At 37.5% G+C, this 25759-nt stretch overlaps 1 protein-coding gene across 18 annotated transcripts in view; it reads left to right on the top strand.

The window, feature by feature from the left end:
• Positions 1-9548: 9548 nt before the first annotated feature.
• DTNA (dystrobrevin alpha) overlaps positions 9549-25759 on the top strand; it is a 280503-nt gene continuing 264292 nt past the window's right edge. For all 18 annotated transcript variants that reach the window (XM_057698679.1, XM_057698692.1, XM_057698682.1 and 15 more), the window contains exon 1: positions 9549-9730. The gene's annotated coding sequence lies outside the window, so the exon portion shown is untranslated. The remainder of the gene's footprint in view (positions 9731-25759) is intronic.

Raw genomic sequence — 25759 nt, 5'->3', positions numbered from 1 at the left:
CTTGGCTAGGTCTGAGAGCAGTACTGATGATAACATAGTATTTTGGAGGTAGGTGGCAAACTTCATAGAAAGAGAGCAAATGTGGACGGAATATAAAGGATGTGAAGGATGACCTTTGACTCTTTCCCTGTGGCCAACTCTTAAAGCTGTAGAAATAACTAGAGCACATATATCTTCTCTCCAAGAGTAGAAGGTAGCTTCAATATCAGTGAGATGCTCTTGAAGAAATAGGGTAAAATATAGCTCCTGGAAAGCTAGTATCTCCACACTGACATAAGAAGCAGAGCTAATGTGTAAAATGCATTAAGACAAAGCTTGCCTCCATAAAGTACACAAACTTGGCCCACATGAGAATGACTATGGCAACTTAAAAGGGAAATGACTTCACTATCAGATTTACATTGCCTTCCAATCAAAAGCAAGCACAAAATGACTGCTGTGATAAATTTAAGGTAATTTACTTGTCTTGGCTGAGCTATGAGTTAATTGATAGTTTAGGCAGAACTTCAGTTACAAAAGAAATTTATTTTTGTTTTTTAAGATACATAGTTTTTACATATGAAGGAATTATTTATATGTGTTCCTGTATTTAATTTCACAGATATATAATGAAAGTTTTAATGTAAGGGACTACAACAAACTTTAGAATAAAAAGATAACTTTATTTTAATTAAATGGTATTCTTCACTGTGTCTTATATAGATAGTTGTATACTTTGCTGGGATTTAACTGTCATTTTAGCTTTGGATATACATTTAGCATTGGATATACATGTGAAAAAGTATGAAATATTATGCTGCCTCCCCACATACATGCACAAATGCCAAATTTGTTGGGATCATTTTGAAGAGAGGTTGGAGAATTTATTTCCTTTTTAAAGCAACACTGAAGAGTGAAGAAAAAAAATTACAGTTAACATGGTGGATGGAACATATGGTTAATTCTACCACTTCCCTCCCAGAGAAGCCCTGTAATGATAGTAAACAAAAAATACTCACTAGAATAAAGCAGCAGAGCATGGAACACAGAGAGCTCTTAACATAGTATCTGGAAAATGGAAAGGGAACGGCTAAGTAGTATTGATTTACCTGAGCAAAGATGTGAAAAGCCAGGCACCTGCAGAGAAGATGCCAACAAGGTAGAAAAGGAGACTCCTTAGAACCCTGGAAAGGCTTGAGGACTAGAAGTACAGGGGTCTGTTGATGTTGGAGGTGAGAAGTGGAACTGAAAACAGAACTTGGTTGAAAGTCCTACAAAGAGTAGTTGGACTCATCGCCTCCTGCACACTGTGCAGCCTGGCAACTACCTCTCCCTCACCTTACAGGAGACATGGCAGGAGAGGATATTATTCTCTGGAGTGACTTAATTAGAGAGGCTACATACTCAGCAATATTGGAAACAGTGGCAGGTGAGGGGTGAGGTGTAACAAGGAAATCTGGTAGATTAAGTGGAAATCTGCATGTTTAATAGTGATAAACTTCCCTTGAATTCAGGCCTTTTTACCCAGCTTTGCTTCCAGGACACTGGCAACCAGAATTGTCCTTCCTAGATAGAACATGGGAGGGGGCCTTCTCTAGAGGATCTGACTACCCACAGGGGAAGGAATCTAGTTACCCTTGAGGATGTCTCAGTGAAGGCTTAGCTTTGTCTAATCACTTTATGGTAACATCCTAATGCCTATAACACAATGGCTTGGCACATAGCAGAGGAGTACCAGATGTGGCAGAATGCCTCTAATGTAAAAGAGACCAAGATAAACAAACAAGAAATTGAATGAAACAAAGATTGCAGGGAAGAGATGAAAGCTTTTATAAAAAACCTGAAATATATATACTCATTGATATTAGAAAAGAAATCGTGTCCATGAAACAAAACGTGGTGTTATGAAAAACAATTAGAGACAAATAGAATCCTTAGAAATTAAACATATGTTAGTAGAAATAGAATATTCAACAGAAGAGAGATGGGTAATTATTCTAGAGAGGAGGTGGTAGAGAGATGAATGTAAGAGATAATAAAATTAGGGGATCCATCTAAGGGGTCCAACAGCCAACTAAAAGGAGTTTAGTTTCAAAATGAAAGAAGAAATAGATCTCAGAAATTGCTTAAAAACATGGTAAAATTTCTCCAGAATTGGAGGAGATGAGTAAAAATTCCTTGAGTTTCAAACACAGTCAGTGGGCAGGGCGGGGATGGGGGAGCCACACCAAAGTATACTGTCATGGGATATTAGAACACCAGGGATAAAGAAGAAATAATATTTGGATGAGGGAACAGAATGACTTCTAAATAACAGCACTAGGAACTACAAAACAGTGAAAAAATTCCTTGAAATTTCTGAGGGAAAAGTATTCTAAACAATAAATTCTGTAGTGGAGCTAATGATTAACGGATGAAGAGAATAAGGATATTTTTTGCATTCAGGTTCTCCAAAACTTTATTTGTCCAGAGCATCTTTCTCAGGAAGCTGTTGGATTTTAGGCTCCACTCCCCCCCTCCCCCCACCATGGGGGAGTCCATCGAGAAGGAGAGAACAAAGAATCCAGCAAAGGGACTCAATACTGAAGAGAACCAAAAGCCAGTCCCACGATGACAGCTCAGAAGCACTATTGCTGCACAAAGGACCCATGTGTGGTGGTGGTGGAGGGAGGGGGGCACAGTATGCAGGAAGGATAGTTGATATATTCGTCTATATTAAGAGGAATGTCACATGTCTGTTGGAGAGTTTGAAAACAATGTAATGATGGGTACATAGAAAATTAAACAAAAATATGACACAATTACCATTGTCAGGAAAAAGACAACTGTGTAAAAGAAAAAAAATGGACTCATATAACCCATGTGGTTTACATGTGAACAATATAAATAGCCAAAATAATGTAAATGTTAATTAGTGCTTCACCTGAAATGTCACGTAATTAAATTGGGAGGATTAAGGAAAGGAAAGAGAGAGAGAGTGTGTGTGTGTGTATGTGTGTAAATGAGACAGAGGGAGGGATGGAGAGAGAGGTTGAGAGCACACATGCTAGAGGAAGTTCTTATCTTCCATAGTAGGAGAACAATAGATAATATCGACATTTGAAAAATTATAAAAAAAATAGGAGTACAAAAGCATCACTTAGGAAAATAGAATAATCGTCATAATTAACAGTGATGAGTTGACAGTGGTTGTCTCTGGGATTCTAAGATGAGGAGGGGTGGGGTTGGAATGGGACATTCTTTTCAGCTCTGACATTCTATATGGCTTTTAAAAATGTGTGCATACTTTTTTTAATATATAAAAGTTACACTTTTAAAATAAGCTGAATGCAATGAGTTCTAGTGCTCAGCAGTTTTCAAGCTAAGCTTCCTATATTCCTGGAGGTTTCCGCAGGGACTGCTTAAGGAAGAGGGAGCTGGGTAGGCAGGGCCCCAGGTCTTAAACCTGAGTTTCTGCTAAAGGAGCTATACCTTGTCATTGTTAAATTTCAGTGAACTATTTCCTTTGAACGAAGAGTTCCCTAGCAAAATACACTAACAAACAAGTTTGAAAAGCACTGATGAGCCACAAGCTCATCTGGAGAAAAACTCCCAAATAAATAAGTTGAATATAATAACTGCCAGACTCCATCCAGCTTGCCTATCACCTGTGATTTTCTTTTACAACATACAATAGAATTGTCCTGTTTCCAACTCTTGATAAATCTCAAGAAGCTTGGAGTAGAACCAATATGGATTGTACATGTGATTACAAAAATGTGCACAAATTTGAAGTGATGACATTAAGTACATTTTCAAGGCATCAGGTGTGGCACATGCTGCCAGAGTACAAATAAGTGGTATAATAAGATGTATATCTCTGTCCCTAGGATGAGGCTGGATATCCTAGTTCTGCCTAGTGATTGTGATATATTTATGATTGTGCTATAATTAGGGTTGATTTGGGTCCCACAAAGGAAAAATACCCCTATCCCAGCTTAAAGGAAAAGGTACAAATAAAATTTCTATTTTTAATGTTGAAGATAATCCGTATGTTTTGCAAATGTGTAGTATTGCTTGTTCCATGGGCTATAGAGCTTCTCAAAAACAAACGAAATCCTTAACTGAGTTTAATTTGGGGAAAGATCAAGTGCTGAAACAGATACTCCTGAGAAAGTTATTCCCTCATCAAACAATGTCTATCTCTCTCTTTCTTCCCTTCCCACCACCCCCACCACTTATACACAATTTGAGGTGTTGTACCTCTTCTGTGGGCTTGCATTATTTCTCAGTCTAAAATAACTAAAAACATAGCTATTCTATTTTTTAGTTATTTTAGACTAAATAGTTAAAGAATTAGTTTTCTTCTTTGAAAAATAACTAACATGTAATTTCTATAAACTTATGTAAAACATAATGTAAAATATATATTTATCATTTAATGTATTTTATATATTCTTATTTTACATGTATATCTCATTTGATGTACAACAACTCTTTGAAATTTGTGTGATTGTTTTCATTGTTGAGATGAGGAAATAGTGGCCATTGGAGTTTGACCCACCCCAGGTTGCCTGACTAAAAGAGGGAAACACAAAAAGAAATCTGTATTTTCAGAGGGTCATTCTACTTGGGCCAAACACCTCTTAATTAATAAAAAAGACTAATCTTTATCAAAAGCATATGCATAACATAAAAAATCCCAGATTACATATATTGATGACCAACCAGTCCTGGTTTCCCTGGGACTTCCCTGGTTTTAGCACCAAAAATCCTGCATCCCAGGAAATCCCTTAGTTCCTTTCAAACTGGGATGGTTGGTCACTTTACATGTAGTGCTCAGCCTAAGAGGCTGTAATAGCTACCTTTCATGGGAACTGTGAGAGAGACAAGAAATGAAATGCGAGTAGAGGAAAGTGATCGAGAGAGTTTACTTAGACAAGGGTGAAGACGATTTCTTACCCATATCAAAGAAAATCAATTTTAGCAACCACAGCGACATGATAAAACAATTACTGCAACTTTTCAAAAACTTTCATGTAAATAAATATATCTCTAGCTTCAAGATCGATGTCAATATCCAAAAGACACACAAATATGACACTACCAGATGTTGAAAAATAGTCTTCCATGAGAAGAAATCACAAAACACGCAGCCAGATATCCTAGGGCCAGGCATCCTAATCCCCTTGAGACCCTACTGTCCTCAAAGTCTACCTCATCCAGAGGTGCTGCTCCCCATTCTGGCTTACAGTCTGGTCCCTGCTTCTGCTGTGACAGGTTTTGTTCCCCCATCCCTTCCCTGTTCTCACTGGTTCCTTTAAGATCACTCTTTTTCTTGGGTATTTCTCTTCATGCCCTTTCTTCACACCAACATAAGCGCCTTTAAGTTTCTTCTGTGTCTCTTTCCACATTGGAGAGCCTCCCCATTTCCCTTTCACTCGCTTCCCAACCAACCTGCCACGCAAAAGACCCTGAGAAGAGAAGCAGAAATACCTCTTCAAACACAAGGAGGAGAGAGAGGAAATGAGGAAGGGCTGCAGTTATTATTTGAATATTGTGTGTGTGTGTGTGTGTGTGTGTGTGTGTGTATGTGTACACCCATAAATCATTTAGAAAGGATTCCTTCTGGCCTTTATCTTTCCTTCTGGTGCCCATAGATGTTCTAACGTAGTTGGAATCGTGGTGCATGTACGTTTATATGCTATGATTTTTAACCTAAGAGTTAACCCATGTCTTTCTGTTGTCATTCAAAACTATCATTGTTTCCAGCTATTCTCCACCAAATATGATATTATAATTAGTAAATTTATACATATGGCCCTTTCCATAATTAGGGCTATTTTCATACCATAGGCATTCAAAATGAGTGTGCATTTCATCCAATTTTGAAATTGATTGACATTTAATAAGATTACACTTAGCATGCTACTGTTTTGAAACTCTTCCATATCTGTTGTTAGAGCCCCTATATATATAGTTTTTCTACTTTTTTCTTGGGCAGTGTCTACTTTAATTACTTTTCAAACAACTGCTATTTGAATTTATTATTTTTTCCCACAGGGAAATAAACTGTGATTTACACCTCCTCCCCTCACAAAAGCAAACTCACTTTTGTATAAAGAATGTCTTAGTCCACTCAGGCTGCTGTAACAATATACCATAGACTGGGTGGCTTACAAACAACTGAAATAAACAATGGAAATTTATTTCTCACCCTCTGAAAGCTGGAAGTCCAAAATCAAGATGCCAACAGATTTGGTGTCTCATGAGGGCCTGCTTCCTGGCTTATAGAAAGGGCCGTCTTTTGCTGTGTCCTCTCATGGTGGAAGGGATAAAGAAGCTCTCTGGGCTTTTTTTTATAAGGGCACTAATCCTATTCATGACGGTTCCACTCTCATGACTGACGCACTTCCTAAAGGCCTTACCTCCTAATACGATACCATAATGTGAGAGATTGGGTTTCAACATATGAATTTTGGGGAGACAAATATTCAGTCTATAGCAAATAGTGCATATATTTTTAAAAATAATAATATGTAAAAGACAAAATCATTCACAAAACTATCACCATGAGAATACAGCCTATGCCAGGTCTTAAGGATGCCAGGGAGGAAAAAAATAACAGGGACCATTTGCTTTTCATTGCCCAGATTTTTCATACATACAGATGCCTCACAGATCAGCTAAGACCTGAGTCTGAACACCTTGTTCACCCCACAAGGAGACTGCTACCAGCTTTGGCATCCACAGAACTGTGCTAAGACAGTCTATTTCTGGAGAAGGGAGCAGAGATTAACTGCTTGTTCATGATAAATCAAGAGTATTTGATTTGCCTGTTACATGCCCAGTTTTCTTTGGAAGCAAGCCCTGGAAGCTGTTTTTTTCTGATCAGATCCTAACTCTTGTGATACTGCTTATGAAAGAGAAAAATAACATTTACTCATGATAAAGACTGAATTCTAGCCATTATAAATCTTATCAACTGCCGCATGAAGGTTAGGGGGAAAAAAGAAGAAAAAAAATTCCCATGTGCTCACTCAACCTTGGGTTTGGACCCATGCTACCACTACTGTGGCAAACTATTCTGGAATTTCTGTGATTGAAACAGATGAAAATATAAAAGGAAATAAATTTGGGAACCTAAGGAGATATTTGATTGATGAATGTTGTGCTACAAGGAATGGCCAGTAATGATTCAATGAAGAAAATTGTTATAGTTTACTAGTTAATATGAAATATTAGAAGAGCCTAAAATTTTCCTTTCTTTCTTTATTTCTGTTAGAAGCCAGAAAGATCAATAGAAGTAAACTTGGCAGAATTTGCCATGTTGGTATTGAGTCATTCACTCACACAGACACAAAATGTATAATAATCTTTTTTTTTTTTTGCTTCAATAAAGGTACTTAGTGCCTAATATACCTTCCATATAACCTTTTGGTTAATGCCTTGAAAAAAGATATAATCCCCCTCGCGCATAAGTTAAATGCAAAATATACTTATCTAAAATGTGAGCCAACATAGAACAGTTTTGCATGGGTTAAAATATACACTTTTACACAAGCAATTATTTGCTTGTTTCAACAAACATTTCTTGAGTGTTGGTTCTGCTAATGTTCACTCAAAGGTACAGTGTGGCCGAATGTGAACCAGATGGCCTGCTGCCAACTCTGTCCACTCTTCTCAGTTCACACATGTTTTGACACCGTCCATTAGCCTTGGGGAGGAGTGTTTTGATAGAGGGAAGAAGAATCACAAAGACAGGGATGTGTGCTCTCTGGGTGAGTGGTTATTTCTATTTATTTCTGAAGTCCTTTGGATGCCCTTATCTATCAGCATTGCAGAGAGCTTGAAATTTCCCTCCGATAGTCAGCTTGGGAATAAGAATAAGGAACATTTCTTCCTCCTCTCCCTCCTTTCTTTTAATCTCTTTTCTTTAAGGACATCTAGTGACAGGCTAAGAAGTGAGCCAGTTGGTAGGATGCCAGTCTATGTGGGGCATCAAAATATCACCAAAATAAATTAGTCACATGATGCCACTTCATCAAGTGTTCACTCACGGTTCCTTAAAATAGTCTGGTGCATATGTGGTAAAAAGACCACCTAGAACAGAACACTTAAAACCAACCACAAACAAAGAGAAAGATTTCTTTTGGGAGTCAACCTTTTGCCACTGGGTATTTTCAAGATGTCAGTACAAGCTGCAAGGAGCAGCTGTGGCCACACCACCACCCTGAGCCCAGCCAGCTGACAGTTGCCGGGAGTCGGCAGCGACAGCCAGATGAGATCTGGAAACCCCAGGATGCCCCGGGTTGTGGTTTGTCTGATACCGAAATTATAAATCCTCTATCAGGTCTTTTCAGAAGTTGTCTGGTCCATAACATTGCACGTAACACACTCACTATTTTGACTGGGGTGAAGTATATTATTTTCAGCAGATCTTTTGACCCCAGTGACCATGCAATAAATATTAAACTCAATTTGGGGAGTAGTGATTTGAAGGGACTCCACATTATTAATTCTTATCAGACCCTGTTTGAGAAAATGTATTTTTCCCTCATTTCCATTCACTCAGTTTTTCTCTGTTGGGACATGTATGTGAGCGTGGGGTGTGGAGGTGTATTGTACATGGCCACCCGCACACACACTTTCTCTCCCAGTCCTCACCAAAGTTTACAAGACAGTCCTGGAAAAGAAGGCTTGACAGGAAGGTAGAAGTGTTTCTTGCACCCTCTCCTCCTGCTGTCTGCAATATAAAATATAGGACATTGAAAGCAGGTTTTTTCACAATTCCTATGAGCAAGGTTTTCTCTCACAGAAAATCCATAGATGTAACAGTTGCCCTTCAGAATACTGTCACGCAGGCAGCATGACCATTACTTCCTCTCATGGGTCCCAGATCATTGACTAATGAGGAAACTCAGCTTTTAACAAAAGAGTCACCGTTTCACTTTTTTTTTTTTTACTGCATCCTTAGTCATTTGGGGTAAAATTATAGGTGAATATTAAAATGTAAATGCTGTGTGACAACAAAAATATGTCATACTCCCAAATATTTTCCCCATTTCTCCTCAAAGTTAAAGGGGGAAAAAGGTCCAGAAAACTTACTTGTTTGTATCATGTATACCTGGGAAGTTTTTCACGCTGAGTAACAGAACAAAACTTGAGCTGCCTTGCTTTCTGCTTCCAGGAATGCCAATCAGAGAACATTCTTTTTCAGACAGCCAAGTTTGGAAGTCAGTTGGTTTCTGGCAGGAGGGAGGGGGTGGGGATGGCAGTGGGAAGAGCACAGTGAGTCCTCCGGCTGCTCTTCAGTTTCCAAGTGTTTCCGTAATAGCCATCAATGAAAGCATGTCCTTTTACCCATGCAGAGACAGGTAAAAAGACAGCTGAGTAAATCAGCATTAGATGTAGCAGCGGAAGCTCAGTCAGAGCATGGAAGGGGGGTGGAGGGGGGTGGAGGGGGTGGAGGGAGGGCTTTTGACCGCCTGCCATTGGTGAGCTTCCCAAAGGCATCTGCCAGTGGGACTTCAGTGGAATGTGAAACCAAATCATTTTCAAGTTAAAGATAGACACAGTATACACCAGGATCTAGAAGCTGGATTTTAAGCTCATGTCTCTGCCTAGAATTTCAGAGTCCTGTTGTGATCTCTGTTGTAATTAACCATTTGGTTAAGATCTGTTCTTTACATGAATGTGTGAAGAATTCATGTATGTTCTGGATGTACTGGAATTAAAAGGATTTAAGAGATCATGGTGTACATACTCTAGGGTAAGTGCAAAGATTGGTTTTAGGTGCGTTGCTTCTCTGGGAAGGTTAATGTTGCATTTTTCTTATTTGTGTGAATGAAAATATGATCAGGGAGATTTTCTAGTGTTGTAACTTTCTTACTTTTCTTGACATATTTGGCATTTTGCATTTTGAGAAGTAGAAACAAAGTATTTCAGCTTAGCTTTGAAGTTGACCTTGCACATCTGTAACTTCAGTTTGCCTTTCCCTTTACTTACTTTTTCCTCTGTTAACTCCTCCTTAAACACCCTGCATTTCTTGAATTACAGTGTCAGTACTTACATATCACAACACTGACTAAATGTTACTCTGTCCGCAATGCCTTTGGATGTGACTATATTCTTGTGAGATGGAGTTATTTCCCTCGCTTGGCACTATGGCATTTTTTAATTTAAAAACTGAAAAAAGAAAAAAAATAATAAAAATAGGGGTAAAGAGGTGGTAGAAAGTGCATAAGGAGCCTTTAGAAGATACTCTATTTAAAAAGAAAAAACAAATGAGAAAAATAGGCGATTTTCCATTGAAGAGAACAATTTATTAATAGAAGTTATTTTTTGGTGTCGCCTCATTAATTCCAAGCAGGTTCTCCTCCTCCAAAAAAGCTGATATTTGCTAAGTGAATAGAGGCGTTCTGATTCTGCAGAGCTTGAGAGTGGAGGAGGGAGAGAGTTGTCTGATTTGCTGTCGCCTTGCAGTGTGTTAAGGATTTCAAAACTTTTTTCTCTAAAAAAAAAGAATGACAAACTTTAGTCCTCTTCGTGTTTTGACCATGTATAGGTTTTGTTTCTTGTTTTGTCCGGTGACCTCTCTCAGCTCTCTTAGAGACAGCTTTTCCAAACTTGCACAGCATTCCTTCTGAATAAATACTGTCCGTAATAGTCACAGAGTACATGGTATGAATTGGAAATTCTACTTTATATGGGGAAAATAAATGTGCTGACGTGCTTATTACAGAGTGTGGGGCTGAACGGTTGTTGCATGTAACTGGCCGGGTTTTGTTCCGTCAAATCAAGCAGATTCTAATGAACTAAGGTGGCTGAACTAGGTATGAGGAATGAATGATAATACGGGTCTTTCACTCAACTTTGATCAGAATGAATAATAATACCGCGTTACTCTTCTAAAATGAAAAGTGAATAGTGTCATTGAATTTTACAGTTGTGTTAGATCACCTTCCCTGCCATGGATGATTAACCCATTAAGTTGTAAAAGTTGCCATTAATTTTCACTTCTCCACAAGTGGATGGCACCTTTGTATGTTTTCCCTGATGACACTGGATTCCTGTCCTCCTTGCTTGCCCCGGCTGTGTCCTGAACTGTTGACAAGAGCGGGGCACCTGACAGCAATCATAGATGTTTCCAAGAAATTTGTGAGGTGATGCACATGTGTGTTCACCACACACACCAGGACACACACACACACACTTACATGTAAATGTACCTTTTACTTAACTAATATGTTTCTGATTGAATTATACTTACAAATAAAATTATATTAGTGTGAGGCTTTGGTTTTGTTTTCGGTGTGTCAAAAGAAAACCAAAAAACACAACATTTAAAAATTCTAAAATGTAGGAATTTTAAACGCATGTGGCCAGATAGCATTGATAGGAAAAGGGGCCAGTGACTATCTCTCTGCTGCTGTGATGTCACTCATCCTTTCTAATTCCCTGCTGACGTTGTCAAGCTTGGATTTTATTTCTTTGAACACAGCAAGTGTAGTTGTTTTATCATGTGTGTCTGCTGATTCTAATATTTCAAGCATTACTGAGGTTTGTTTCTATTATCATGGCTCCTGCCAGTTCTCACGCGTGGTATCTTGTTTTCTTGGTTGCTTGGAGATCTTTGACAAGCTGTTGGAAATGTATTTTTAAAATTACTTGTAGGAATAAGTTGAGACCTAGTGGTGATGATGGTTTTCTCCATAGAAACCATCGAGTTTGCTTCTGCCAGGGACCCTGGAGGCAATATCAGACCAGAATCACTTTAGTCAAAGGGCAGCACATAAGGTCCCCTGAATCACCCCTGTGCAAACCTGTGGGAGGAATGGTTGACTTGGGATTCACTTCTGCCCTGAGGGAAGATATGGCCTTTTGAGGTTCCAAGTGAAAGTTGGGTTAGTTTATTAAAACCCTCACCTGAGGACCGTGGGCTTTGACGTTCCCACGGATAAGGCTGCCCATTTTGCAGCAGGTTTCTCAGACCTTTTGTTCCTGATACTCAGATGCCCAAGAGCAAAAGCTTTCAAAAATGAGTGTCTTTCTCTGAGTTCTCGTCTTCTCTTGAATTTTCACGTCTTCACCATCTTATTAGCTCTTTGCTGCTTTTATATTCTAAATATTTTGAGTTGCCTCAGTGATAGCATTGGTCCAAATTATCTCATTATTGTTGCCAGAAATGGAAAGGCACTCTTCTGCATTTATAGTCTGTTTTTTTTTTTTTAAAGACGCCTCATTCTAGAGGTGATATCAGGCAGTCTGCTGATATCATTGATAATTCCAGGTTGTTTTTCTGATTTGGGATTTTAGTTGAGGCCTGATCTGTTGAGGCTTTTGAGGAGAACTTTGCAAGTGTAAATATCTGATTGGAAGATTCTTGTGTTCCAACCTGATTTCAGGTGTCAACAGTACTTAACAGTCTTTTTGTTTGTCCCCAGTTAGCCCCTTTTCTTAGTAATTGCTTTAGTCTCTCGAAGCCACCCCACTGCCATCACTCTCAGCTGCTGACCTTAACTCTTTGCACTTTCTCTTGGCCTGTACCCAGTGTCACCCCATTTAACAAGTACTGTAAGTAAATTCCTTCCTTTCCATTCTGCTTGCTCCATTTCACGTCCTCATCGCCTCCTTGGGATGTCACTCTGGCTTCCAGTTGCTCTCCTGCCTTTAGATTCCCTCCCCCAGCACATCTGCTGTGCTGGGACCAACACACCCATCTCCTAAAAATCATGGATGTGGATGGATCTCTCCCTACTTAAAAATCTCTTGTGGTTCACCATTCCCTTCAAAACACATTCCTTAGTATGTCTTAGTGAGTCACAAAGCCTCAACCTGTTTCTCAAACATCATCGCCGCTACTTCACTGGTTATCACCAACCTTTTATCACACATCATTGCTGCCTCCAGAATATTCCATACACGATCATATGTCTGTGCTAGTCTACCTACTAGTTTGCTGGAGCTTTTTGCCCAGAATGCCCATTGTTTACCTCCTTTGTGGGCAAATCCTACTTCTCCTTCAAGGTTGATCTCAGAAGTCACTTTCACTGTCCTGGCAGGCATTGTATCTTACTCACTTTTGTGTTCTCAGTAACTGAGACACAGAAACCATTCAATACATGTTTAAGGAATTAGCAAATGACTTTCAAGGAAGTTTTCCCTCACCAATTCCTTTCTTACTTTATTGTTTTTCCTTCTAAAAACATTATTCTTTTGACCTTGGACTCCGTGTCTAGAATAGCGATCATTCATAGTCCTCAATGTCAAGTAGAGTCAATTAAAAATGTTTGGTTATTGTTGTTTTGGTAGGGGGATGGTATCTATTTTCGTTTTTGCCAAATGAGACTATTTGCCTTGATTGTGATGACAGAAGAGATGACAGAAGTGTAAGTACGATGAATTAGTTCTATGTTATCAGAGAGATTCATAACCAAAAAGAAAATCGTAGAATTGGAAAACAGACATGTTTCAACAAATCTAGCCCAGAATGATGAATGGCACAAATGGAAGAAGTCAGTGTGACACCACTAAATTAAAATCATCTCATCGCACACAACCTGAATCTGAACCGTCAGAAAACACTGGTTATTCTCAGATCACAGTGTGTGCTAGAAGGAAAGCAGTTGCTTGCTTATGTGATATGATATTGTGACCCTAAATCTTAAAGTTGCTTAAAAATTTTCCCTAAAAATTTTAAGGCCTTAAAGTGCACCATTAATCTTTTTGCTATGCTAAGTTAAAAAAAAAACTACGTTTACTTATTATGAATTGAATATAGTTGGTGGGAGTCAGAGGAAGAAAAAATATAGCTTATTAATTCTGAGGATGTTTAACCAATTTCATATTCCTCAGATCGCTTTTGAATTTTTCACACACTTATTGTATGCCTTTGATATGTCAACTCCTGAGATTTAGAAAAATAAGAAACTTGGTTCCTTTTTTTTTTCTCATGTAGGGCTCTTTTACCTCCACAAAGACAAAATCCCTAATGTGGATAGGGTCAAGAGTTATCTCAGAATTGTTTTGAATCGAATCAAATGTTCAAAGTCAATATTTAGATGAGAACCCAGATTTCTGCATCACAAAATATGAAAATATAAATATGATTGACCTTTTTTGCCTCATCAGTGAAAGAAATTAAGACTAGATCTTGAAAACTGGCTGATTTTAAATTGTAACCTCCAAGTAGCTGAACTAATTTGTCTTATTAGTTTCACAAATCCCTATCAAGCTCCTACCTTGTGCCTTAACTGTGCTTGTCCTAGACAATGAAATGATTTACTTAGCCCCCTTCGCCGAACACTGACGCTGGAGTATGTAGTGTTAAAACAATGGGTGTAATGTACAAATTGATTTATATTATTTTCTCATTTATATTCTTAATTTATTTGTAGTAATCTCCACGCTTGTTAAAAAGTCACTTTGCCTTTCCTCAACTGTTAGTGTTTTTCTCTCAGAAAGCTAAGTTTTAAGAGTTTGGGGATTGCTTTTATTCTTAAAAATCTCATACATAGCAGATATTTTATTATAAAATATTTTAAAGAGACCTAAGCAAATTCTAAAAAAAAAAAAAGTTAAATAGAAAATGTATTTTTATCACATAGGAAACTGTGTTGTATCTTAACATAACATGGGAGTGCATTTATTTGCGTAAAGCTGGACTCTGCATTCTTGCAAAATAAATATGGCATAAGGATGACTCAGAGACACCCTGAGTCATGAAAGCTTTGTAAAGCTCCATGTATTTTAAAGAGAGCATTGAGTTATTTTTATTATTTTTCCTTTTTAGTCTCACTTTACTTTTGTACCCCCATTCCTGTGTAATGTGCTAGCACACAGATTTATGAGTCCTGACAAAATGAATTCACCAAATTAATCATAGTTCAAGAGTACAGATGCCTTTATTAATTTCATTAAAGATGTAGATTGATTTTGAATGAAATTTATCTTCTCATGCATTGAATTTTCTAGACTTAGATGGTTCATTTGTAGAAACATATTACTCATCAAAAGATGTTTTTAACACCTCAGATAAGTGTAACAAGTCTCTTCTAAAATGCATCCAATGTTTCGTGCTATTTTGTGGGTAAGAGACATATGCTGTTATTTTCTTTTATATATCGTAAAGCTAAGATGCATACATATGAAGTGCTCCAGATATACTAAGACGTGGTTTCCTGAGGTCACACGTAACCTCTAAATCTCAGTGGCTTATAAAAACTAAGGTTTCCTTCCCACTGATGCAAATGATTCATCAAGGGTTGGCTAAGAACCCTTCTCCACATTGTGGCTTTTACCAGGAAGTGACCCCTGTTCCTCATGCTCACATTTCCTTGGCCAAAACGTACCATGTGGTCACACCTAACGTCAGTAATACAGTTCTACCACTTGCCTAGAAAGAGAAAGAGCTGGAATATTTATGAAGAGTTCTAATGAATTCCACACTCGTGGATGATAGGCAGTGCTAAACTCCCAGTAGACCAAAAGATCTAGATTTAAACTCTTGTACACCTGTGAACCGTATTTGGTCCATACTTGGTAACAAGTAGGCACGCTACCTGTGATCTTATACGACTGTCTCTTGTCAGTTTTCATCCTTTGATTCTGAGCCCCACGGAGAGTTTTTTGGCTCTCTAAATCTTGACCATTTTTGAAATGTCTGTGAACTTTCCCATCACAGCTTCTCTGGTCTTTGGAGTCCTAGCATTTTGCCTGTCCTCACACTTATCCCTCAGGGAGTTCTGCCCACAGAGAATTCTGGGAAGGAAAAAGAGCCTCTGATAGGGCAATTTGTATAGAATGTAGAGAGTCAATGTGCCATGCTAGCACTTTCCCATCTCTAAGAACTGATCACACGTAGCAGAGAAATGGAGAAAAGAGGTAATTGAATATAATTCTAATCCCCAGCACCCACTTTTTCCAGGAGGCAAAAAAAGAAAAAGGACCGGAATAAGGGAAAATGCCACGGAAGAATGACGATCTATATTATATGTTAGAAATGCATAGTTTTGAATAATACTTATGTCACTCTGCTGCTCTGCTTTTTGCTTTGCATTTAGTTTTTTTTTTTTTGAAAATGTTTGAAAGCATTTATTGCTTTATTATTCAAATACCATATTTTTATTTTAAAAGCATTAACATACACACACACAAAGGAAAAAAATTATTGCCTATTACCTATTTATATTAGTGTTCAAAGAGAAGACACTCTATGTTTTTCAAGTATGAAGGGAAGTGATACAAGAAATTAGAGGCTTACACATCTGTTAGATGGACTGTAGTAGCAAAGGTCCCAGGTATTCTTAGCCTGTAACATCTAAGTGAGAGGCTTAAAGACCTCGCCTGAAAGCCACTCCAGTATAAAGCTCAAGAACTATTGGGAAATTCTCACCAGTTATCTCAGTCTGCAGCACTAATGTGGGGAGTCTCAAGAGATTCACCTGGACTCTGTTCTGAACCTTTCATCTGCTTATGTATTTACTTATCTCTGGGAAAGAATGGCTTCTTCTCTGTTTTGGAAATATGGTTCATAGAATCTCCGTTATTATTCACTTAAACACACACACACACACACACACACACATACACATACAAAAGGTGGTGATCAAAATGTGGTTATCTTTGGGTGAATTGTCTGTTGTAAACTTAGCATCGATGCATTTAGTTTTAATCATTAATAAGGTAAAACTGGGGAATTCAAAGATTAATGAGGCACTTAAAAGTTGAAAAATTATTAAGCCAATATTTTAAGGTCTTTTGGATTTTAATTTAAACCAGCAAATCCAATTTCTGTTCTCAGGAGTGATAATTCTAGAAAATGCTATATGGAACAAAAAGAAAAAAAGTTGAAGATCCTAGGTGAGATGAATTTGGGAAATGCTGTATACCATATTGCTCTCTTGGAGATTTATGTGACTTTCGAATTAATAACTCTTAAAGTTTTACACTAAAGAGACATTTGATTTTCTTTAACCCAGTGCTTCTCAAGCTCATTTGAGTATCTATCTATCTATACATAAATAAAACCTGAATATATATAAACAACATATATATCAACATTATTTATATATTGAGGTGGCCAAAAAGTTCATTTGGGTTTTCCATAGTATCTTACAGAAAGCCCCGAATGAACTTGTTGGCCAACCCTATATGTATATCCTTGTTTTTTTTTAATTTTTGTTGGAGTATAGTTGCTTTACAATACTGTGTTAGTTTCTACTGTGTAGCAAAGTGAATCAGCAACACGTATGTATATATCCCCTCTTTTTTGGATTTCCTTCCCATTTAGGTCACCACAGAGCATTGACTAGAGTTCCCTGTGCTATACAGTAGGTTCTCATTAGTTATCTATTTTACATATAGTATCAGTAGGGTATATATGTCAATCTCAATCTCCCAGTTCATCCCACCCACCCTTCTTTCCCCCTTGGTATCCATACATTTGTTCTCTACGTCTGTGTCTCTATTTCTACTTTGTAATTGAATGTCTATACCAATTTTTTCAGATTCCACATATATGCCTTCATATATGACATTTGTTTTTCTTTTTCTGACTTACTTCACTCTGTATGACAGTCTCTAGATCCATCCATGTCTCTACAAATGACCCAATTTCGTTCATTTTTATGGCTAAGTAATATTCCACATACCTTAATACACCTGGTATTCTGGATTAAATCACCCCTAGTTCATTGTATTAATAGTTAAAAGTGTGATAGTGTGGTAGCTTATGTAATATTTTGAGAACATAAAGCTGAGAATTATAAGGACTTTAAAAAATATCTTTACCTTTGGGTACTTTGTATTCTCTTGAAAAGTGATATTGATTTTAAACACCAACAGAAATCAAATCTTAAACTCATAGGGTATCCAATAACATTTGTTTAACTTTATTCAGGCATATAATTTGTGATATAGCCACTTATAAGGAACCTAGCTATATTTAGCAGAACCCAGAACTCAAAAGGGATTTGCACTATTTTACCCATTTTATTCAAAACTCTAAAGCTGTTATTCCATTTTTAGAATATGATTATATGTTAATAATTTATTAGACTCAGTTATCTTTGCTTTATGAAGACCATGTAGAAAGGAACGTCATCTTCAACTGCAACATCTGTTTCTTGATTTTTTTTTTTAGTTCACCTCCTTTAAGTTCAAAATGTGTAAAGCTTAAAAGGGAAAAAGAAACTGTTGGATTTCAAAAGATGCTCTACTAAAGTTACTATCTATGGCAATTTTTCTGTGCAAGAAGAAGGGTAATAGCCTAACAAGAGCAAAATGTCCATCTTTATCTTTAGAATGTGTGTTATATTCAATTAAGTTCTGTGACCGCTTAAAATGAACTAATTGTTCCATGAACTTTTATACCACCAGCAACTCTATCCAAAGAAAACCTTAGATATTAGGTTCACTTACAAGTATCAGGGTGTTTAGTTGTGACAGGGAGCCTGTGTCCTTTTATAACCTTGTCCACCCCGGTAATGTTATTCTGCTTTTCATTTATTTGCATTTCCTCCCTTGATTTTAAGAGTATGAGATAAATCGATACTTTTTTTTAAAAGAACATTATTTGGGAAATATACCTTCTTTCTGTTCCAAAGAAAGAGAAATCATTCAGTCAAAAGTGTAGGCAGCCTAAATTCTTAGCACACATTTTTCCTCTGATTGACTTTTTGTTATATTTTCCCCTGGGATTATAATAAGATTCAAAAACTGTAATGATGTCAGCAACACCTCTAAAAATTCACTGCAGGAGGATCTGAAGATCTTTTCCCAGCACTGCAGGGCTGCTTTGGAACTCTGTGAGTAACCACACAGCAGAACTTTACCTGGTTTGCCAAATTATCAAGGCAATTATATCTACATTCGGAAATTGCCTAGCACCCAAACATTTATAATGCTGAAAAATATGCTGTGTAACCATTTGCCAGACACCAGAACATAAATCTAGGTTACTTAGATTTACAGTATTATAATCTCTCCTTAAAAATGACATGAGGGAAGTGTTTAACTTAATGAGGCAGAGGATCCTGGTGTGCGAGTTACATTGTATTTTTCATTGCACAAGGGTAAATTATTGCTTCATTCTCCTATATGGTACCCTAGTGGCTTCAAAGACACAATGTACCTTCCAGAAATGCCTACTTTTGTATTAGGCAATAACTTACCCCACTAGAGTATGCTTTCTGAGAATTACCCATAACATTTCTTGCAGTAGGCTGAATTTCTTAAAGGTCATTCACAGATACTAACAGAACTTGACTTTTTTTTTTTTAACATAGGGACATTGACTGATGTGGTAAGTCTACATACATTAATATACAAAAGGGAAAATGAGCATGTACTTTCTGTCTAAAAGTAGAAAACAAGCAAGAAATTCTGAGTAAGAAGTAAAATTATAGGACATAAAATTTTTTCTTAGCATTTTAACCCTGATGTTGCTAACTTTTTAAACAAATAAGCACAGGCCTTTGAAGATTTAGGACTATAATAATTAAATATGTAGTTTCATATCTGCAAAAAAAAAAAATCTTAATCCTATATGGAACACCAAATGTGTGAAGCTAAATGTGTGGGGGAATTTTTTATACATCTTTATTGGAGTATAATTGCTTTACACTATTGTGCCAGTTTCTGCTGTACAACAAAGTGAATCAGCTGTATTTATACCTATATCCCCATATCCCCTCCCTCTTGAACCTCCCTCCCACCCTCCCCATCCCACCCCTCTAGGTCGTGACAAAGCACCAAACCCATCTCCCTGTGCTATGCAGCAGCTTCCCACTAGCCACCTATTTTACAGTTGGTAGTGTATATACGTCAATGCTACTCTCTCACTACATCCCATCCTCCCTTTCCCCTCTGTGTCCTCAAGTCCAGGGGATTTTTTAAACAAGCTTTACTTTCTAATAAAGTAATATAAGAATTTAAAACAAACCAAAAACTCCCCTCATCAATCAGTATTGCAGCATTTGGGTAAATGTTAGAGCTTGTCAATTTTCAAGGCAGAGACATTATTCCAGGCTTTCTGCCAAACCATTACTGGTAATCAAGAGACGGAGCACATGAAAGTAATGTGCCTGGCTTAGTTAGATATGCATTTGCTAAAAGAGAAGCCAACACATTTCTTATGCAAACCGTCAAAATTACAGTTTAGCAACACACACACGCACACGTACACGCACACAATGCTTTTATAAGTCTAGGAATATACACATTAAAATACAACTCTGTGCTTAAGGGGAACACGGTAGCAGACACAGCTCGTGTTGACTGGATCCTTTCTTTATCTTGAGTGGTTTTAATATCCAGCCACATTGCTCTCAGCGGCTGCAATGGAAGGAATTAAATTACTCATATCTGGACAAGATTTGGGATTGCCCTACGTGCTTAAATTCTAGCGACTATTCAAAACCTCTCATTGATAAAGGGGTGGTTGGGGCTGCTATTTTCTGGTTTTTTATTTGAACAATTTGGATAAACATCTGTTTTCCCATAGTGCTAAGAAAACAATTTATGTGACATAATAGTGATGTCAGAAAGTAATCACAGCTAGCATTTTTGTGAAAGGAAGACTGAACTGTTTTAAGTTCTTCAGAGGGAGGAATATTGAGTAAATAACTATGAGTATTTGCATATATTATTTTGACCACTGGAGGGCTCTCAGAGTTTTTTACTTTAATTCTTTAGAAATCGATTTGACACAGCTGCAACTTCAGTAAAACAAATTGAAATCTTGGCACTATGAAATCTATAGTCGCCTAGCTCTTAAGATGGTACATGTTCTCGAAATACAACATAAAAGAACAATTAGATTTAATTTACTGTGTTCTTTCACTGTTTCACAACAAAATTTCACAACGAATTTACTCTCCCCAAAAGTAAACAAAGCCAAATAAAACAATAAATGCGTACTCACAGGAGAGATGGCCTAGAGCCAGAGTTTGAAATGGTTTGCCATGTATATCAAGTTCTTTGAATTCTCATGTATTTGCGTTTACTCCATAATAAATCTTTGTTTCATTAGCTTAAAAATATTTTTCTCCAAATTTCCAGAAAGATGCACTATGTTTATCCAGTAACTTCTCATCTTCCCAAGTTGCTGCTGGTATCCTTCAGAACTTCCTTTGATTACAATTCTCTTTTGCTCAAGAAGCATAGGTGTAGGTAGTAAGAGTGGCAAGAAATGCAATTTAAATGTATCCATCACTCTGGACGATGATTTTAAAGAAGGCAAGAATGGAGGCAGACCAGAGAGGGAGTATTGTGACAGTCTGTTCATAAAACATTAGAAGATATAACTGATTCCATAATGCCAAGTTCAGTGGACCACAAGAGTGGGGGTTCCCATATATTTTTTTAGTTTAATTCTTTAGAAATCTCTGTGATATACCTGAATATTTTCTAAGCTAGTTCCAAAATGGGCATTCTAAGCAAATCACTTGCAAAAAAGAGACTACACTTACAGTTTTCTCAGTTTCAGCCCTTCTGCAGTACTGTGAATACCCACTAGGGGAGATGGGAGAAATGTTTGTCACCGCCACCAGAGCTCTTAGCACAGAGGTGTTTGTCCTGAAGGGCCCCTTTTCTATCTTTTGATGACCTCTTGGGGCTTTTGATGGAAGTCTCCCCTAAACACTCAGAATTCTGAGTTTTTCTGGCCATGTCTTCACCGGCTCACAGAATCCATTTTATCCAACATCAATAGATCAGAAGATACAGAATTACAAAGAGGAGAAAGGCAAAAGAGGTAACATTCTGACACTCAGTGAGGAAGGTTATTTCCAGATGGTTCTGCGTAATAAACAGTGAAATGCGAGGTGGAGGATTGTAACACTGCTTAATTTGGAAGTGGCTATAATTCCAAGTCCCTGTGGTTTGAATCTGAAGTGGCTATGGTGCCAAAGCAGGAGAAACCAGAAAGCTTTCCCAATCCCTAATGAAGCTACCCAAACATTATGCTCTTTTGACAGATTCAATTACAATGTTAAATCTTATTTAAAAAGTTGCCCTCCCCATTTTGTATATCTAAATAACTGGATTGGTATTCCAGTAAATTGGAGACATCTTCATGTCCCCAAGCCTACAGAAGTATAGGCAGCCAGAGCCATGATGATGACATGGTTTTGCTGTCACAGTCAGGAGTGGCCTTAATAAGTAGTTCTGCCTTTTACAAATTGCTACCTGGAAGAAAGACTTTACATACTATTTTAGCAATGCTAAAAATAAAATATACATCCCCTAGTATTCAAATGAATAATTCTCAATAACCCTACTAGGTCAGTTTCTTGACCTACTGGAAGTTTTTAACACCCTGGAGGACCCTTCAGTATGTCTTTCTATTCAAATATTCAGATATTCGATAAGAGCATTTCTTAGGTTCTTGTATGGATTCAGACAGTATAATGGTGAGACCTATCCATAAAAATGTCTAAGCCCAAATTGTTTCTTTCATGCTTTAGGGAACTTATAAAATCACAAGAGCAGATTTGGAACTTCTTTTTCTTCTTTTGAAAAAAAGTGTATCCATCTCTTTGTGTATTGAAGTGACCCATCTCTGTGTGAGAATATGTCAGGCTTCTTAATTTTTCCATGAGAGTATCAACCTGCTGCCTTTTCACCTGGTATTTAAACATATAGATCTTTCTTCAATCAACTGTGTGGAATATTGGCCTTTACAGCAACTATCAGAAGATTTAACCTTGAATTGACTGTGCTAAGAAAGAGTATGCCGAGACATGTTCTCCAGGTGCTATAGTAAGTTGAATCACATACCTAGACCTCATTGTCTTAACTCTTCCCTTCCCTCTCCATACACAGATAATGTCATTACTGAGGAACCGTTTCATTTTGTGCCCTTGAGTCCTGTTAAAATTTACCATAAGGCATGGCACCTTGGGAAAATAAAGAAAGAATGCGCTTGAACAACTTCATTGACATTGTGCTAAGTGTTCCTTGGTATCGTCAGAATAAGGGACCATGGCATACAATTCTCATAGGAGTTTGTGCCAAGAAAACATTCATTTCTCAAGATAAACATGAGAACTTTCTTTACAGTACAAGGAAAACAGTATAATCTGTCAATTTTCTTTTTTGTTGTGACTGCCCAAGTTACTTCCTGTTTCGTAATAACACTCGTCTGTCTCATTGGGTTGCCATTCGTGCTTTCCCTACCTGTGATTTCTGACTCAGGTGAGAGATCAGTGCTCCACTATTTCTCGTCATCAAGCAGACAATAGCATTTGTTGATTTTGTATGACTTTGCACTGTCCTGTATGTTTTTAATAATGAAATACTCCGTGTTGAAAATGGGAAGTAAAATTTCAAATCATCAGGCATGATGAACAAGACTGTTGAGAATAATGGAATAAATATAACATATAATAACAATATATAACAGTAACATTTCTTAGGGGCATTTAAAACTCATTTTTTCCAAAGAGCTTGATGGTATCCTTTTACCTGTACTCCAGTTTTGCCCAGAGTCTATATTTATTGCTATCCATCAGGTCGCATTGTGTTTTACTTAGTTTTATTTTCAGCAAGTTTTCACTTTCTTGGAGTTTGCGTCAGAAGACTCTTGACAGGATAGTTAAGCAATAAAGTTATGCTTGATTACAATGTGTGTATGTCATCAGTTTGTCCTTTTCTAGCAACCAAGTCTATTAGCCAAGTATGTGAGGAGACTTCTGTAAGCTAAAGATCTTGCCTGTGAGGCTGTCTTTATGAGAACTGGGTTGCGTAAGACTAACCATCGCTCCTAGAGTTGGTGTTTCCCTTGTGGAAGTCTTTTGACATCTTAAGAGACTGAGGCTGGAGAGATTAAGTAAATATCAAAGACAAGAACAAATCAGTTGAATGGGCAGTTTGCAACCCAGGTGTCCTGATTTATAATCCAGAACTCTTTCTGTTACTCCTCTGATATTTTGCATAGGTTCTCTGAGACAGTGTATTTAGGGGGAAAAAAAGAATGAGCCAGCATTTCCTCACTGTTGAGATGACCACACAGAGCACAATTTTGGGGTGTGGGGTGTGGTCACTTGTCTTTCTCGCGCCAGTGGCATAGATAGTTTGCTTTGAGGTACACTTAAAAAATGGATAGCTCCAAGGGACTGGAGATATGGGAGGACATTGTGAATAATAATGCAGACTCAAAAAGGAAATACTTAAGAAAACTGTTGTCAATTTGCTCAATAAAATACCATGTGGTCTTTTATGCATGTAAGCTTGTGCTACATTTCTCTCACGAGCTAAATCAAATACCTTCATGTAAGCTGTGTAATGTTGCTTTAACCCCTTTAACTTTTTATTCTCATCTGTTAAATGAGGAGAATAATAGGGTCACATTTTAGATTGTTGAGAAGATTCCATGAGCTAATCCATGCGAAGAATTGATAAGCTCATCATACTGCACGTAATAGAATGATATCTGTGAAAAGTGTCAACGATTTGGGAGAAATGCTGATGTCATAATGTAACAATAATAACAAGGACACAAAATTGTGCAGTTGATCACAATTATGTCGATATATTGATAGAAAAAGCCTAGAAGGAAACATTAACTGCAGGTATCTTTAAATCTTAAGATCCAGGAGATCATTTTCTTCTATATTATACAAATACTTTATACAATTATACCGTATTTCTCCTGTACTACACAAATTTTCTACAGAGTACATAAAAATATGCCTAGGAAAATATAAAATTTATTAAAATATACCTCAACCCACTAAAATTTCTTCTTTTGGATATTAGCAATTCTTGGATTCTTGGAGGGAACTGGTGTGGCTTTATTTGCTTACAAACATTTATCTACTAGTGTATACATCACATACACTGAGGAAGTAGTGTTTTCTAGTCCAAGTCCTTTCTAGCCTATATAGACGAGTTCATTCACCTGTAATGAAAATGTATCAGGCAGAGGGAAATGTAATCCCGTTCTTGGAAGTTTTCTCCAGTCTCAGGTGTTGAGATCTATAAATCTTGATTTGCAGGTGCTTATTTCTTTGCTCAAAACCTGTGTCATTCTTTTAGTGAAGCAAAAGCTTGGAGGAATTATGCACCCTTGAAGGATGAGGGGTGTGTAACTAAAATAAGGGGCACCTAAGACGCCAGGCATATCCTATCGCACCCCATCGCTACCGAAATAAGAAGAGCCAGGGAGAGTCTTCTCTGCCCATGCTGAGATGAGCTGTACTGAAGAGCAGTAAACAGGGAAAGGTTGTTGTCACTAATCTGGCAGCACTTACACTCATCAGTAAATGTTATTACCCTTAGACATTTTCAATGATGTTCAGCTTACCTGTAAACAATCCCCCACCAGTGCACCTTGCTCTTACCTTACAATTATGAAACACTATATGTATTCCTCTAAATGAAGGTATTATACCCATGAGAATTAACCATGCCTGGGAGAGTTCCAGTGCATACATCAATTATACGGAGTCACCCTTCATACTATACTCCTATTGCTTTTAAAAACAAGGATGCACAATTTGATGAGATCTTCTTCCTCTGCACAATCCCCCACCTCTCTGACAATGAATTTTCTAATATTATACTGGGTCCAGGGAAGCGCATCTCTGGACTGAGTCACCAAATTTTAGAACTTAGGAGGAGGCTTAGACATCATGTAGTGATTAGTACAGTCTGTTAGTTTGACAGAAGAGGAAAGCACAGCCTAGAGAGATCAGCTGTGTCCAAGAACACGAGGACCAAGAGTAGCACCCATTCCAGTTCTGCTCTCTTGCATCTTGGGGCCTTTTCAAATTCACGGCAGCCGTCCTTTGACCCT

Source organism: Hippopotamus amphibius, chromosome 11 (genome assembly GCF_030028045.1).
Source record: "Hippopotamus amphibius kiboko isolate mHipAmp2 chromosome 11, mHipAmp2.hap2, whole genome shotgun sequence".
Lineage (NCBI taxonomy): Eukaryota > Metazoa > Chordata > Mammalia > Artiodactyla > Hippopotamidae > Hippopotamus > Hippopotamus amphibius.
This window is presented reverse-complemented; position numbering and strand designations above follow the sequence as displayed.